General features: G+C 47.0%; 2 long non-coding RNA genes across 2 annotated transcripts; both read left to right on the forward strand.

Moving 5' to 3' along the window:
• Window positions 1-398: 398 nt before the first annotated feature.
• Window positions 399-2,888, forward strand: LOC119325202. Its single transcript, XR_005157391.1, has 4 exons — window positions 399-728; window positions 825-1,135; window positions 1,820-1,901; window positions 2,194-2,888. It is a non-coding gene; the product is annotated as an uncharacterized LOC119325202 (long non-coding RNA).
• Window positions 2,889-2,922: 34 nt separating this feature from the next.
• LOC119320036 lies at window positions 2,923-4,100 on the forward strand. The gene is made up of 2 exons (XR_005154738.1): window positions 2,923-2,980; window positions 3,819-4,100. It is a non-coding gene; the product is annotated as an uncharacterized LOC119320036 (long non-coding RNA).
• Window positions 4,101-17,682: the final 13,582 nt, after the last annotated feature.

The following is a 17,682-nucleotide window of genomic DNA, read 5'->3' on the forward strand; positions in this document are numbered from 1 at the left end:
TTATCAGTGCTGCGTTGAAACTTTTTCACGCTCGGTGCTGTCGTGACATATTGATGTGATCGAACAATAGCCAATGCGCAGATCTGGTGGCTAGCTAGGCAGATGATTTATAGACAAAATCATCTGGCTGACTCGTAGTTCTTTGCTTATTGTTAATCGATTAAGACCAATTTACATGGTCATAACATCATCAAAGCGTATACTTCCTTCTGATTGGTGGATGTACATGTCACGCGGATCAAGCATCACAGACCGTCGGATACTCCCATATCCAACGGCCCACACCCCCCTCACCTCTCACCCCTCGTCCCATCCGCAGCCCAACCACCCAAACCCTACCTCCCCTCCCACTCCAGCCGCCACTGCCCCTTTCTCCCTCCCACCCAGGCCCCGCGCCCACGACCCCGACCCCGACCCCTTCTCCTTCCCTCTTCCCTCAGATCTCGATCTGCCGCCGCCCACAACCCCACCCCCACCGCCACAATCGACGACCATCACCGTAGACGAGGTCGAGGCCGACCCAAGATCGAGCCCATGCCCAGACTCGCGATGTGCACAACGGGGATTCGCAGGCAACCCCACGCAAATCAGGACCTCGATCTGGATCGAGCAGGCACTCTCCACCGACGGGGCTTGGGCTGGCCGGCGTCCCACGTTGACGTCCTCCTCCCTCCCGCTCCCGGCAACGCGCTCGGTCTCCGCAGCCGGCCTCACCTCCATAGTCACAGGTACTTTTCCTCACCCTTCTCCCTTTCTTGGTCCTCTCCTCTCTGCTCTCTCTCCCCCATTTGGCTTTGACTCACTGGATTTGCTACTGCTGGGAGGTGCATCGAGCGGGATCTGCATGGAGATGGCACGGGTGCTGGCGGCATGTGGGGCGCGGCACCCACGTCTTCATAGCTGCCTGGAACCTCACCGCCGCCGAGACCATGCGCCAGGCCGTCCTAGCCGAGACCCCTGGCGCGAGCGTGGACGTGATGGAGCATCCGTCTGCAACTTCTTATTCCTCGCCGTGATGGAGCGGGATGTTGAGCGGGATCCGTCCACAGAGCCATCCCTTTCCCTCCTTCGTCACCTCCGTCCGCAACTTCACAGCCGGCTTCGCTGACAGGGGCCTACCGCTCAACATCCTCATGTACGTACTACTACTCCCAATCATGCACATCTGATAGTTCGTGTTCTGTCAGGGATTGCCAAGACCATTCAGGTTCAGGTTCAGCGAGATGGCTCTCTGAACCATGAGTAGGTAGCACAACGCATGCCTTGCCGGCTGATAGTAGTTGTGCTACGGCTCTACTACTGTACCATGTGTTCCTACTACTAGCTCTAGTCGTGGATGCTAGGTAGCTCCCTGTTTTCTCTGTTTTTATGTAATCCTAGATAGAACCATACAACTGTGGATGACAAACACTGCAATTTACTCTAAAATTGTCATCATGATCCTAGCAAATACTCCTCAAATTACTGTAAATTGTTGCATGATTAGGGGCTAGTGTAGATGCAAAATAAGGTTGCACTTTTATAGGAGATAAGCCACTGATGTTGGATGCTTGGTAGTTGTCTTGTGTTGTGTGCATGTCTGTACTAGCAGTATGTCCGTGAGCAACAAGCATACGATTTGTGCCTATCCTCTACTGTATTGGCCTCATGGGTCATCGCTGATTGACCAAGACTATAGCTTATTCCTTCAGCATACTATCGCTTTCTCAAGTCAACTCAAGCAACAATTCATGCGGCTCGCTCAATAGGGTGGGCGGCGTATTTATTCAGTATATTCTCTGAAATTGCAAGTTCTGAAATGTATCATTTTTTTGTGCAGTGAGAGAGCTGAACGGGGCGAGGCTGGAGGCATCGGTGAGGGCGTATGGTGGCGCCGGCCAGAGCAAGGTGTCCAACAAATGGTTAGGATGTTACCTCCGCCCGCGGGTTTGCGATTCCCCTCGGTACGGGGGCGGTTTCTCTCTTACCTCCGCCCGCGGGTTTGCGATTGGCGTGCCTAGGCTGTTTAGGATGTTAGTTTAGAAGTAGATTTTGGCTTGGTGGTTCCTTAATTACCGTGTCCGGTGTAGATTGCGTGGTTAGCCTCTCTGTTCTGGTATTGGATTTAGATGATGTAGTCTGTTTTGATTTGAACCCATCTACTACTGTTGTCAAACTACTGTTGTCATTAACCTACTGTTGCTGCTGTAGTAGGAGAAGAAGGAGCACGCCTAGGAGAAGAAGGAGCAAGCCCAGGAGAAAAACAACGAGCAGGAGAAGAGGGGAGCAAGCCCAACTTAAACTATTGTTGTTTATGTTGTTACACGCTTGTTGATCCGTCAGACTCCACGGCTTCTCCGCATCGTCCACACATGTCATTTTTATTATCAAAATCTGAATTGTAGTAGTCATAATATTGGGCTGTTGGGAGCCTCACCTTTTTGTGCACAATACATTTAGCACACATGTCCACACTGAGTGCTTATGAAATAGCTATGTGTCCTACACAATAAGTGCTTGTTCATGTTTGGTTTTCCCTAAACTTTGTTTGTATGCTTGAGAGCAAATTTAGTTGATTCTTTGATGAAGCACTAAGACTATGCATGGAACATTAGTTTTTAAGATCTAAAACTGCTCGTCGTTCCTGTGATGATGTAGTTTAGTAGATCTCAACTGAACCATGTCTGTATTATGTGCCAGTGTAGCTGTACTGATTCTTTGGTTTTCATCCGTGCAACAGAGGACAAGGGCATCATGGCCAACCAAGGCGCATGGTGCTCGCAAGCAACGAGCGGAGGTTGTTTGACATCGGCACGGAGGAGGAGGACGGGCACGGACGGAGGACAGGGCACCTCTCTTCTTCCAGGTTCTTCTCCTTATCTTCACTTAATGTATGTGCATGTGCTGCAGCTCACACATGGTCTTGTTTGTCTTGCAGGTTAGTGAGCAGCTTCAGGTGGAGCTCAAGCACGACCACCAAGAGGCACCACCGCAGCAACAGGTAGCACGTCCATCTCCACCTCCCTCTCCCTCTGCTCCCAATCCTTTTTATTAGATCATGTTGAGTACATTCTGAACCCCCTGATGTGACACAAGTATATGCACATGCTATGATTTAAGTATTGCTTGTGTATGGTAAATAGGTTGAGCACCTACCGCTGTTTGATACTATTTTGTTGAGGATTCTGTTCCTCTATGCGTGTAATCTCCAGACCATGATCAAGCACACACACACACGGTTGATTTGCATGGAACGATTACTAGTAACTAAAGAAGGAAGCAGACTTCTTCACATAAAGGAAGATATGTCTGTTTTTGTAATATAAACAAATAAAAAAAGATTGTTTGCATACAATCAGATCATTCTCACTTATTAGTTGAGTTCTAAGTACGTAGAATCTTTAGTTCTCTGGTTATATTATAGTCAGAATTATACTGTGTGACAATCTTTAGTTCTTGGTTATATTATAGTTAGAATTATATTGTGTGACTGAGTTTTGTTGGGAGTGTGCATGATTTTATCCATAGCTGGCACTATGGATAGAGCTTTGTGTGTAATCTGGAGTTTTTCCTGTTATTGTTCTATCCATTTATTGGTGTTACATGTGTAGCCAGTAACCAGGACCTGCACTTGTGCCATGCATATTCATATAGTCTCTATTGTCTTGTATGAATATCTCATTTTAACTAGCTCGGCTAAAAAAGCTTGGTACTAGCTGAAATCTGTTTATCATTATATAAAGAATTGTCCTTTACCCCTTTACTACTTTTTTTAATGGAATGTTCATATTATATTGGATCCAGTTTTTCTGATTCTTCTCAGCCGATTCATGTAACAGGGCGACTGTGGAAGGCATGTTGTATTTCTGTCAGCCCAGTCCTGACTATGTCTGTCCGTGAGTCCGACATTTGATCGCTGTTGAAGGAGCTCCATGCTGAAGAAGAGAACACTTGTAGAGCTTGTAACATTACTTGGAGAGCTTGTAAAGTACTGTAGAGCTTTGCATTTGTAGAGCTTGTAAAGCATTGTATATGTTAGAGCTTGTATTACGTGTCATTTGTAGAGCTTGTAGTGAATCTGGCTATTGTTATTTGAATAATCATGTGTGTTTTCTGCTTGCCTATTTAAATACTGGTTATTATCTTACTATGAAATTCAAATATGATGTCAAATTGAAATATGAAGAATCTGAGCCTAATAGCTGGGACCCATTTATCAGAACCGGACAAGTGGGACATGTTTGACTAATGGACCCATTTTATAAAAAAGAAAACTAAAACAGCTGGTACAAAAAGGCCATGGCCCAAAAAATAATAAGGCCGAATTGTAGGGCTTGGCCTATGTAGTTCACCAAAATTAGCAGCGAAAAAAATATAAATTGGCTGAATTGTTGGGCTTGGCCCATGTAAAACATTGAATCGGACCGGGCTGATTCTTGTGCCACATCAGCTTGCCATGCTGGATGCCTACGTGGTCTGGGGATGTTGCTTGTGACCAAAAATTTGGTCGTGGAACCAACGACCTTTTACACATCGCAAAGAAGGTCGCTATAGTCAGTTTACAACCGCCAGCTTTTGACCTTCTGTTTTTGGTCACAAAAAGGTCGCAAATGAAAAACTATGACCTTTCAGTGACCAATAGTGGTGGTCACAAGGTAACATATTTCTTGTAGTGTGAGGTGACAATGGAGTATCTAGGTGACATTAGGATTTTGGTTGATTTGTATCTTAAGGTGTTATTCTAGTACGAACTCTAGGGCTGTTTGTGACACTTATAGGAATAGCCCACCAGATTGATTGGAAAGAATAACTTTGAGGTGGTTTCGTACCCTACCATAATATCTACGTTTGTTCTCCGCTATTAGTGGCTTTGGAGTGACTCTTTGTTGCATGTTGAGGGATAGTTATATGATCTATCTATGTTATTATTATTGAGAGAACTTGCACTAGTGAAAGTATGAACCCTAGGCCTTTTTCCTAGCATTGCAATACCGTTTACGCTCACTTTTACCGCTTGTTACCTTGCTGTTTTTATATTTTCAGATTACAAAAACCTATATTTACCATCCATATTGCACTTGTATCACCATCTCTTCGCCGAACTAGTGCACCTATACAATTTACCATTGTATTGGGTGTGTTGGGGACACAAGAGACTCTTTGTTATTTGGTTGCAGGGTTGCTTGAGAGAGACCATCTTCATCCTACGCCTCTCACGGATTGATAAACCTTAGGTCATCCACTTGAGGGAAATTTGCTACTGTCCTACAAACCTGTGCACTTGCAGGCCCAACAACGTCTACAAGGAGAAGGTTGTGTAGTAGACATCAGCGTGGTATCCCTTGTTTGTCTGTCCTGAAAGGTTACTGAGAGCAGGCCAATCGTTGATGGTTACAAACAGCAACGCGTGCAGGTTAAATTCCTCCTGTTTGTGCTCATCCCACGTATGTACACCGTTTCCATTCCACATCTATAAAAGTTCTTCAACTAATGGCCTTAGGTACACATCAATGTCATTGCCGGGTTGCTTACGGCCTTGGATGAGAACTGGCATCATAATGAACTTCCGCTTCATGCACATCCACAGAGGAAGGTTATACATACATAGAGTCACAGGCCAGGTGCTGTGATTGCTGCTCTGCTCCCTGAAAGGATTAATGCCATCCGCGCTTAAACCAAAACATACGTTCCTTGGGTCACCTGGAAACTCAGCCTAGTACTCTCTCTCGATTTTTCTCCACTGCGACCCGTCAGCGGGTGCTCTCAACTTCCCATCTTTCTTATGGTCCTCAGTGTGCCATCGCATCAACTTGGCATGCTCTTTGTCTCTGAATAGTCATTTCAACCGTGGTATTATAGGAGCATACCACATCTCCTTCGCAGGAACCCTCTTCCTGCGGGGCTCGCCGTCAACATCACCAGGGTCATCTCGTCTGATCTTATACAGCAATGCACCGCATACCGGGCATGCGTTCAAATCCTCGTACGCACCACGGTAGAGGATGCAGTCATTACGGCATGCATGTATCTTCTACACCTCCAATCCTAGAGGGCATACGACCTTCTTTGCTGCATACGTACTGTGGGGCAATTCATTATTCTTTGAAAGCTTCTTCTTCAATATTTTCAGTCGCTTCTCAAATCCTTTGTTAGGCACAACATTCTCTGCCTTCCACTGCAGCAATTCCAGTACGGTACCGAGCTTTGTGTTTCCATCTTTGCAATTGGGGTACAACCCTTTTTTGTGATCCTCTAACATGCGATCGAACTTCAGCTTCTCCTTTTGACTTTCGCATTGCGTCCTTGCATCTACAATGACCCGGCGGAGATCATCATCATCGGGCACATCGTCTGGTTCCTCTTTATCTTCAGCAGCAGCATCGGGCACATCGTATGGTTCCTCTTGATCTTCACCAGCTCCCCCCGTTGCAGCATCACCGTATTCATGGGGCACATAGTTGTCATCGTCCTCTTCTTCTTCGCCGTCTTCCATCATAACCCTATTTCTCCATGCCTCGTCTAAACATTATAGTGTGGCATGAAACCCTTGTAAAGCAAGTGGGCATGAAGGATTTTCCGGTCAGAGCAAGACATCGTATTCCCACATTTAGGGCATGGACAACACATAAAACCATTCTGCTTGTTTGCCTCAGCCGCTTCGAGAAACTCATGCACGCCCTTAATGTACTCGGGGGTGTGTCTGTCACCGTACATCCATTGTCGGTTCATCTGCGTGCATTATATATAATTATGTGTGTCAAAAGTAAGAAAATCAGACAAGTATCTATCTAAAGTAAGAAAATCAGACAAGTATCTATCTAAAGTAAGAAAATCATAAAGAAGATAAGAACAAGAGGCCCACCACGGTGGTGCCGGCGACAAGATCGGCGCGGGCGATCGACGGCGGTGAAAACGAGGACGGGGCGTGACGGACCACTAAACCTAGAAAAATCTTGGGAAAGATGGAGCTCCAAGGTCGAGCTTCGAGAGGAGAAAGCTTAACTAGTGTGGCTAGGGCATTTCATCGAACACCTCATCTGCATAGGAGGTGAGCTAGAGCACCCAATGCCCTCCCCTCACCGGCCAGCAAAAAGCGGAGCACTGTGGAGTGCTCTGCTGCGGCGATGGGGTATATATAGGCAACTTATTTGTCTTGTTCGTGGCAGGAACTGGAACTAACACCCCCCCCCTTCTGTACCGGTTCTAGGCACGAACCGGTACCAATGGCTGTGGGCCAGGAGCGCGGCCCATTGGTCCCGGTTCATGCCTAGAATCGGAACAAATAGATCCAGACGAACCGGGACCAATGCCCACGAGGCCCCGGCCGGCCCCCTGGGCTCATGAACCGGGTCTAATGCCCCCCATGGGTCCCGGTTCATGAAGAACCAGGACTAATGGGCTGGCCAGGCCCGAACCAAAGACCTGTTTTCTACTAGTGACATTCTCACCCTGAAACTGAAAGCCTTGATCGTACAGACGTTCTGGGCGCTCATATTCTACGATCATATTGTGCATGATCACACAAGAAGTCATCACCTCCCATGGTTTATGTGTGCTCCAAGTATTAGTAGGATACCAAAAGATGCCCCATCGAGATTGCAAAACACAAAAGGCACGCTCGACATCCTTTCTAGCACTCTCTTGCTCTTGGGCAAATCTTTTCCTTTTCTCTCCTACAGGGTTGGGTATTGTCTTGACAATAGTGGTCCACTGAGGATAGATACCGTCACCCAGATAGTACCCTTTGTCGTAGTTGTGGTCGTTGACAGTAAAGTACACCGGTGGGTTGTTGCCTTCGGCAAGCCTAGCAAGCACCAGCGAGCGCTGAAGCACGTTGATATCATTGTGTGCTCCAGCCATGCCAAAGAAAGAGTGCCAGATCCAGAGATCTTGAGATGACACGGCCTCTAGTATGATAGTGCAAGCCCTGACATGTCCCTTATACTACCCTTGCCAAGCAGAAGGGCAGTTCTTCCACTCCCAGTGCATGCAGTCTATGCTGCCAAGCATCCCCAGGAAGCCCCTGCTGGAATTCATCGCCAACGAACGGGTTGTATCTTCAGTTGTCGGCTCTCTCAAGTACTCAGGGCCAAACACAGCAATAACAGCCTTGCAGAACTTATACAGGGACTCTAGGCATCTAGACTCGCTCATAAGGACGTACTCGTTAATGAGATCACCGGGCACTTCGTATGCAAGCATTCGGATGGCGGCGGTGCATTTCTGATAGGAGGAGAAACCAATCTTGCTGACGGCGTCCTCTTTGCACTCGAAGTAGTCATCATAGCCGACCACTCCCTCTCTAATACGGTTGAAAACATGCCTACTCATACGGAACCGGCAACGAAATTTGTGATGTTTGAACAACGGGTTTGTTGTATCAAAGTAGTCCTTCCAGAGAAGGAAATGCCCGCTTTCTTGGTTGCGATTCAACGCCGGAAGATGGCCCGGAATGGAGCCACGGAGCAACGGCTGCTGGCTGTTGAGGTGGTGATGGACCAACACGGCAGCCAATATCTCCTCCTAGTCGTCGGACGACGAATCGTTAGAGCCGCAAAGGAGATTGTGGAAAAAGAACTCGTCGGTGGAGTCCATTTCGTACCTTGGCAAACTGTCGAACAACTTGCGGGCGTCGACGAAGGAGACGGCCGGCAAGGGGAGTCGCGGCGCCCATAGACCAGCTAGCTGCTCTGCCGGCATCCGACAAGTGTGACGGCGTCCGATGAGCATGCCGGTCGGATGTGGCAGGGGCGGCGAGGCGGCTTCTTCGTTGCGGGCGGTTGTGCAGTGGGGGAAGCGGCGGCGGGAACCAGTTTGCTCCCCGACGGCCAAACGGCGGCGGAGGGCGACGGGGGGGAGGGGCGGCGTTGCTGGGCGGATGTGGAGGCGGCGGCACCTGGAAGAGTCGCCGGAAAAAAAATGAACGATGGCGTCGGCGACGGAAGAGGCGGGAGGGTTGCTAGTTGGCCGTAGGGTGAGACGGGAGGCCAATGTGCCACAGACCAGCGGGCCAGGGGAGAGGCGTAGGCGAGTGCGCGCGCGTCCGTCGCCTGTCCGCGCCGACGCAAATCCGGCTCAAAAATGGGTCGGACACTGGTAGAAAAAGAGGCTTCCGTCCGGCCCCATTAGTCGCGAAACTGTAGGAACCGCGACTAATGAAGTCTTTAGTCGCGGTTCGGCAGACGAACCGCGACCAAAGGCCTGGGCCCAGGGCGCTCGGTGGCCAGCTGGTGCACGTGAGGGGCTTTAGTCGCGGTTGGCCAGGCCAACCGCGACTAAAGGTGCCCAAAGGCCTTTAGTCGTGGTTGGCCAGGCCAACCGCGACTAAAGCTCCTCCCCTATATATACCAGTTCAGCACACTCACTTAGCCATTTGGTGCCACTTCTCTTCACAAGCTTCACAAGGGGGTGTAGGTTTGCTTTTGGTTCCTCTTATGCACACAAGGTGTTTGATGAAATGCCCCAAGAGCGTGAAACAAACATGATATGAAGTGTTGGAGCCACACTTGAGGTTCCTCATTTATTTTTTCCTCCTCGATCGCGGTTAGCAACTTGAACCTTTCATGCATGTGTGTCATTGATAAAATATGCATGTGTGTTGTTCATTGTTTAATTTCTATTGTTTATAGCTAGTTAGTTTAACAAATGCATGATGGTTAATTATATATTTTATATTATAATAATGCAGATGAATCGGCAATGGATGTACGGTAACCGACTCTCCCGCGAGTTCACTACGGGTTTGAAAGATTTCCTCGTAGTGGCTAATGCGAACAAGCAGAAGGGTTTTGTTATCTGTCCATGTGTTGACTGTAAGAATCAGAAGGGTTACTCTTCCTCAAGAGAAGTTCACCTGCACCTGCTTCGGCACGGTTTCATGCCAAGCTAGAATTGTTGGACCAAGCATGGAGAAAGAGGGGTTATAATGGAAGAAGATGAAGAAGGGGATGATTTCATCGATGAAAGCTATCTTGCTCATTTCGGTGATACTTTCATGGAGGATGCTGAAGGTGAAGGGGAAGGTAAAGGTGAAGAAGAGGCACGTGATGAGACCGTTGATGATCTTGGTCGGACCATTGCTGATGCACGGAGACGCTGCAAAACTGAAAAGGAGAGGGAGAATTTGGATCGCATGTTAGAGGATCACAGAAAGTCGTTGTACCCCGGATGTGATGATGGTCTGAAAAAGCTGGGCTGCACACTGGATTTGCTGAAATGGAAGGCACAGGCAGGTGTAGCTGACTCGGCATTTGAAAACTTGCTGAAAATGTTGAAGAATATGTTTCCAAAGAATAACGAGTTGCCCGCCAGTACGTATGAAGCAAAGAAGGTTGTCTGCCCTCTAGGTTTAGAGGTTCTGAAGATACATGCATGCATCAACGACTGCATCCTCTACCACGGTGAATACGAGAATTTGAATGAATGCCCGGTATGCACTGCATTGCGTTATAAGATCAGAGGCGATGACCCTGGTGATGATGTTGAGGGCGAGAAACCCAGGAAGAGGGTTCCCGCCAAGGTGACGTGGTATGCTCCTATAATACCACGGTTGAAACGTCTGTTCAGGAACAAAGAGCATGCCAAGTTGTTGCGATGGCACAAAGAGGACCGTAAGTCGGACGGGCAGTTGAGACACACCGCAGATGGAACGCAATGGAGAAAGATCGACAGAGAGTTCAAAGATTTTGCAGCTGACGCAAGGAACATAAGATTTGGTCTAAGTACAGATGGCATGAATCCTTTTGGCGAGCAGAGCTCCAGCCATAGCACCTGGCCCGTGACTCTATGCATCTACAACCTTCCTCCTTGGTTGTGCATGAAGCGGAAGTTCATTATGATGCCAGTGCTCATCCAAGGTCCGAAGCAACCCGGCAACGACATCGATGTGTACCTAAGGCCATTAGTTGATGAACTTTTACAGCTGTGGGGCAGACCTGGTGTCCGTGTGTGGGATGAGCACAAAGAAGAGGAATTTGACCTACGAGCGTTGCTTTTCGTAACCATCAACGATTGGCCTGCTCTTAGTAACCTTTCGGGACTGTCAAATAAGGGATACAATGCATGCACGCACTGCTTACATGAGACTGAAAGTGTACATTTGCCAAATTGTAAGAATAACGTGTACCTTGGGCATCGTCGATTTCTTCCGAAAATTCATCCAGTAAGAAAGAAAGGCAAGCATTACAACAGCAAGGCAGATCACCGGCCGAAGCCTGCGGAACGCACTGGTGCTGAGGTATTTGATATGGTCAAGGATTTGAAAGTCATCTTTGGAAAGGATCTTGGCGGACAATCAGTTCCGAAGGGAGCTGACGGGCACGCAGCCATGTGGAAGAAGAAATCTATATTCTAGGAGCTAGAATATTGGAAAGTCCTAGAAGTCCGCTCTGCAATCGACGTGATGCACGTTACGAAGAATATTTGCGTGAACCTCCTAAGCTTCTTGGGCGTGTATGGGAAGACAAATGATACAAAGGAAGCACGGCAGGACCAGCAACGTTTGAAAGATCCTGATGACCGGCATCCGGAATGGTTTCAAGTTCGTGCCAGCTACGCTCTGACCAAAGAAGAGAAGGTCATCTTTTTTGAATGCCTGAGCAGTATGAAGGTCCCGTCTGGATTCTCGTCCAATATAAAGGGAATAATAAACATGGCGGAGAAAAAGTTCCAAAACCTGAAGTCTCACGACTGCCACGTGATTATGACGCAATTGCTTCTGATTGCTTTGAGGGGGCTCCTGCCGGAAAATGTTCGAGTAGCCATTGTGAAGCTATGTGCATTCCTCAATGCAATCTCTCAGAAGGTAATCAATCCAGAAGTTCTACCACGGTTACAGAACGATGTGATCCAATGTCTTGTCAGTTTCGAGTTGGTGTTCCTGCCATCCTTCTTCAATATTATGACGCACCTCTTGGTTCACCTAGTCGAAGAGATTTTCATTCTCGGTCATGTATTTCTACACAATATGTTCCCCTTCGAGAGGTTCATGGGAGTATTAAAGAAATATGTTCGTAACCGTGCTAGGCCATAAGGAAGCATCGCCAAGGGCTATGGAAATGAGGAGGTAATTGAGTTTTGTGTTGACTTTGTTCCTGACCTTAAGCCGATTGGTCTTCCTCGATCGCGGCACGAGGGGAGACTAAGTGGAAAAGGCACGATCGGAAGGAAATCAACGATATGTATGGACGGCCATTCTCTGACTGAAGCACACCACATTGTACTGACCAATTCCAGCTTGGTGGCTCCGTACTTTGAGAAACACAAGAATATTTTACGCTTGGACAACCCGGGGAAGCCTGAATCCTGGATTAGGAAGGCCCACATGGAGACTTTCGGCAGTTGGTTGAGAAAACATTTAATGAATGACAATGATGTTGTAGATCAGCTGTACATGTTGGCCAAGACACCATCTTCGACTATAACGACTTTCCAAGGGTACGAGATAAATGGGAATACATTTTACACGATCGCCCAAGATAAAAAGAGCACCAACCAAAACAGTGGTGTCCGCTTTGATGCAGCAACCGAGAATGGGCAAAAGGTCACATATTATGGTTACATAGAGGAGATATGGGAACTTGACTATGGACCCTCCTTTAAGGTCCCTTTGTTCCGGTGCAAATGGTTCAAGCTAACAGGAGGTGGGGTAAAGGTGGACCAGCAATACGGAATGACAATGGTGGATTTCAAGAATCTTGGTTACCTTGACGAACCATTCGTCCTAGCGAAAGATGTCGCTCAGGTTTTCTATGTGAAGGACATGAGTAGCAAACCGAGGAAACGGAAAGATAAGAAAACGATCAGTACATCATGCGATGATCCAAAGCGCCACATTGTTCTTTCAGGGAAAAGAAACATCGTGGGAGTGGAGGACAAGACAGACATGTCAGAAGATTATAATATGTTTGCTGAAATTCCGCCCTTCAAAGTGAACACCGACCCAAGCATTAAGTTAAATGATGAGGATGCTCCATGGATACGGCACAATCGTAAGCAAGCAGGGACACAAGGGAAGAAATGATGTGTAATAATTTATTGTACCAAACTTTGTTGAATGGATCATGTGAATTATATTACCCGTGATGTGTTTGGTGTCCATTTTCGAATGATTCGAGATACCACTGATGAATTAGTTTTATTTTTCTGAATTTTTTGATATATTATTTGTATTTTTAACATTTTGAATTGAATTAGTTTTATTTTTCTTAATTTTTTGATATATTATTTGTATTTTTAGAATTTTGAATTGAATTAGTTTTATTTTTCTGAATTTTTTGATATAATATTTGTGTTTTTAACATATTGAATTGAATTAGTTTTATTTTTCTGAATTTTTTGATATATTATTTGTATTTTTAACATTTTGAATTGAATTAGTTTTATTTTTCTTAATTTTTTGATATATTATTTGTATTTTTAGAATTTTGAATTGAATTAGTTTTATTTTTCTGAATTTTTTGATATAATATTTGTGTTTTTAACATATTGAATTGAATTAGTTTTATTTTTCTGAATTTTCTGATATATTATTTGTATTTTTAAGATTTTGAAAAAGAAAAAGTATTTTGAAAAATACCTTTAGTCGCGGTTGTTCTGGCCAACCGCGACCAAAGGTTGATAATTAACAAAAAAACCGTAAAATTTGATAATTAACAAAAAAACGTATATAAAACTTGATAATTAACAACAAAAAAGTAAAACTTGATAATCAATATATACAATGACCCCGCGCGTCAATGTACAACGATCCCGCTTTAAAAAAATGTACACGACCCCGCGCATATACGGAGAGGGGGCGGCGAGGGGGGCGGCGATGCGCGCGGTGTTTTTTTTTGGATCGAGAGGGGGCGGCGAGGGTTATACATGTGTGTTGTCCTCGCCTCCCTCTCCGTGACGCCGTCGTCTGCCGCCCCGTCTCGCGCTCTACCGCGACACCCTCTCCCACCCCTTCCTCGCCCCCTCCTTTTGCCACCGCCCTTTCGCCACCGCCACCGCCACCGCCCCCCTTCTTCACTTAATTAATTTGTTTTTACTACATGTTTTCAGGACTGACATAATGGCGGACGATAGAGCTGACCCGATTATGGACAACTATGATCCGGACGGTGAAGCACATATGTTCGGCATCATAAACGGCGATATTCTATATGTGCCGACCGGACAAGAAGAAGATGATATCTCTTCTTATCTGAACCTTGACGGTGAAGATGAAGGGCGCCGTCAGCAAGATGATGCCGAACAAACGTCGATAAACGACGATCTTCAAATGGAAGTAGCAACCACCTCCGGCGCTGAGGTATATATATACATTGAGCCTCTGGTGATACAAACTAACTGATTTGAATAAATATGTGTGTACTAACGCGCGCGACTCTCTTTCTTATTTTAGCCCTCGGCCGGATCGTCGAAACAATCGAGTACGTCGTCAAAGCGTGGCGCAACCAAGACGATGAAACAAGGAGAAACATGCACCATCGAGGTTGTCGACAGTGCAACCGGCAGGCCGCTGGAACCCCGCAAGAACGCCACCAAGTTTATCAGCCAATGCGGAGCCGTTGTTAGAGACAACGTCTCGATCACCGTCCAGGAGTGGAATAAGCCAAAGAAGGCACGAATTGTTGGTTTCACTTTTGTCGATAAGAGAACAAAAAAAGATTGCTTCAAGAAGCTTATGGAACATTTCGTTCTACCTCCGGAATACAACAAATTCGATGAGGATGGTAACAAGATTGAGGAAAACAAGGAGAGGAGGAGGCTAGTCAAACAGTTCGCTCTTCATAAGATGGCCGACGCATTCCGGAAATTCAAGCAAAATCTAGCCCATGACTTTGTCAAGCAGAACAAGACTCCGGATTTCAAAGGACAATATGAGAAACTGAAACATGATTGGCCAGAATTTGTGAAGCAAAAGAAATCGGAGCAGTTCATTCAAATATCAAAAAAAAATAAGGAAAATGCAGCTAAGAAGGAGTGCAATCATATTATGGGGCCAGGAGGGTATCGCCTTTGGGAGCCTAGGTGGGAGAAGATGGAGAACGAGCTGAGGGCGCGAGGAATCCGTCCAGGTACGGAGGGATGGGACCCAAGGGCCAAAAGCTGGTGGTACGGGCATGGGGGAACGCTGAACCCGGAGACAGGGGAGTGTGTTTACCGGGGCAAAATAATTAAACCCACCCAAGCCCTTATTGACGCAATGAGGGATGCTCAAGAGGGGAAGATCAAGTTCAACAGAGAGAACGACGCGCTGACAAAAGCCCTCAGGAATCCTGAACACGGAGGACGTGTACGAGGCATGGGGCACATTCCGTGGAAAATAGGGTTCCCCCAGAACGATGACCCGTACGGTTACAGAAGCCGGAAGAGAAAGATGGATCGGGAAGCAGATGTTGTGGCGCGGTTGGCATCGGAAATGGATGTGATGAAGAAAACCGTGAGTGTACTAGTAGCCGAAAGAGATGCAGCTCGGGCGCAGCATGAAGATCATCCAGCGGATCTCGGAAGCCAGCAGCGGAGAAGCAGCGTGGCTTCCACGGAGGCCCCACCGGCTGGTGCAGATGCACCGACGATCGAAATTACTGCACCGGAGCCTCTGGTGGTCGAAATTACTGCACCGGAGCCTCCTCGCTACCCCGTGGACGATATAAAGGAGATGAAAGAATGTCATCTGTATTATCCTATCAGGAACATGTCCATGAAGGTAGCCATCGGCAGTGCTTTACCATGTTTACCTGGAGCACTCCACCACAACAACCCCATTCAAGATGGCTATGCTCGTGTCACGGTGGAGGACATAGTCCAAGGGTTTGAGGACCTGGAGATTGACATTGCTACACCTGAAGGGGAGAAAAGACTTGGAGATGTCAAGCGCCATTTCATTCTATGGCAAAAGAAGTTTATCAAGTTTCCAGGCGAGGCGCCAAGGACAACAAGTCCACCCCCCTACGGTGGTGGTGGTGGCGGTGGCGGCGGCGGTGGTGGTGGTGGTGGTGGCGGTTCACCTACACCTCCGTCACGTCAGCCGACGCCCCCCAGTCCACAACGTCCGGCGGGTGATCAGACGCCGCCCCCCAGTCCTAGTCCGGCGGGTGATCAGACGCCGCCCCCCAATCCACCTCCGGCAAAGAAGCAGAAGCAGTCCTGGATTATTAACCCGGACCCTTATGTACCTAAGACCACAAAGGTACCGGAGCCATCACTGAAGCCTCTCCCCACAAGGCCTTGGGAACGTAGTGCCGAGGAAACTGCCACGGCCGCGGCTGCTGATCATGAGAAATGGAAGGCGGACTGCAAGAAGAAAAGAGAGCCCGAGCCCAAGCCAGTATTTTCTGATGAGCAAAAGAAGTGGGCTAAGTCATTTTTGAGCACACCGTCCCAAGCCGCGAAGAATCTGCCTGACGACTATGCACGTGAACTTCGTAGGCAGGCACTCATGTTGAAGGAGAAGAAAGAGCGGGCGGAGAACCAGGAGAACAAAGCCTTGGAGGAGGCCGAGAAAACGGAATTAGAAAGTAAAAAAAGCGGGAAACGAGTTGCCCAGCTCGGGGAACAAAGTAAACAATCGATTGCCCCGCTTATAGTGAAAGCCGCCGGTCCGGATGACCCCGATATCATAGCAGCTGCGGCAGCACATGGATTGACTGTAACGAGTGCCAGAGAACAAGCGGCCAACTTAGGTATTACTCTTCGTCAACTGTTAGGCCTTGATGAGGCGCTAGTGAAGGAGGTAGTAATTACATATGTGAAGAATGGGCCTCTCGTCGAGCCTGCGCAGGAAGAGCATCTACCTCCGCAAATGAAAGGTCTGCTGAAATGGTACAAGGGTTACATAAAAAATAAAAACGCCAAAGAATATATTTATGCGGAAGTTAGATATGAGCATCACTTCAAACATTACTATGTACAAATTCATCTGAGTGAATTGTTCCAGTTTTTCAATCTGCGCGAGCTCGACAAATCTATCATCAGTTGCTACGTTCTGTAAGTGATTTATTTCTACCCCATCTCGTTCATATTGCCTGCACTATATATATGTCCTAACTATATTGTTGTGTCCGCTATTATACATGCAGAATGAAGATTAAGGAATGCAGAGTAAGGAACATCCATGATGTTGGGTTCATTGACCCACACATCGTTAATGGATATGTGTTGGAGCATCACCCCGCTGACATGGAGGCAGACCTGTGGCAGTTTCTTACAAAGCAGGAACTCAAAAGTGATATTCTATTTCCTTACCATTTTGGGTGAGTGTTTCTGTCTTGAGCACATTCTTTTTTGTTTACTCCATGCATGGTATGTGGCCGGCTAATCGATGAGTTATGCATGACGTACTGTGCATGTATCGTGTCCGCAGGTTCCACTGGATTCTGCTAGTAATTAAAGTTGACACCTCAGAATGTCTCGTCCACGACTCTCTGAATATGGATCCAAAGCTTTGGGGCGGCATGAGAAGAATGCTGCAGAAGTAATTATTTTCATTCATTTGCGCTCTATATCGATCGGCCTATTTCGTTCATTTCCTAATATCAAGTAACTAATAACTCTCTTGTTCATTTAATTTTCTTTGCCTCGTAGGGTTTGGAGACGGTTCGTAGATACAAAGGTCGGTGAATTCAAAAAAGAGCTAGAATTCAAAAGGTCAAAGGCTAAGAATGGTGGGGATATTCAGCCAGCGGGGACCAATCTATGTGGATACTATGTCTG

Source organism: Triticum dicoccoides, chromosome 6B (genome assembly GCF_002162155.2).
Source record: "Triticum dicoccoides isolate Atlit2015 ecotype Zavitan chromosome 6B, WEW_v2.0, whole genome shotgun sequence".
Lineage (NCBI taxonomy): Eukaryota > Viridiplantae > Streptophyta > Magnoliopsida > Poales > Poaceae > Triticum > Triticum dicoccoides.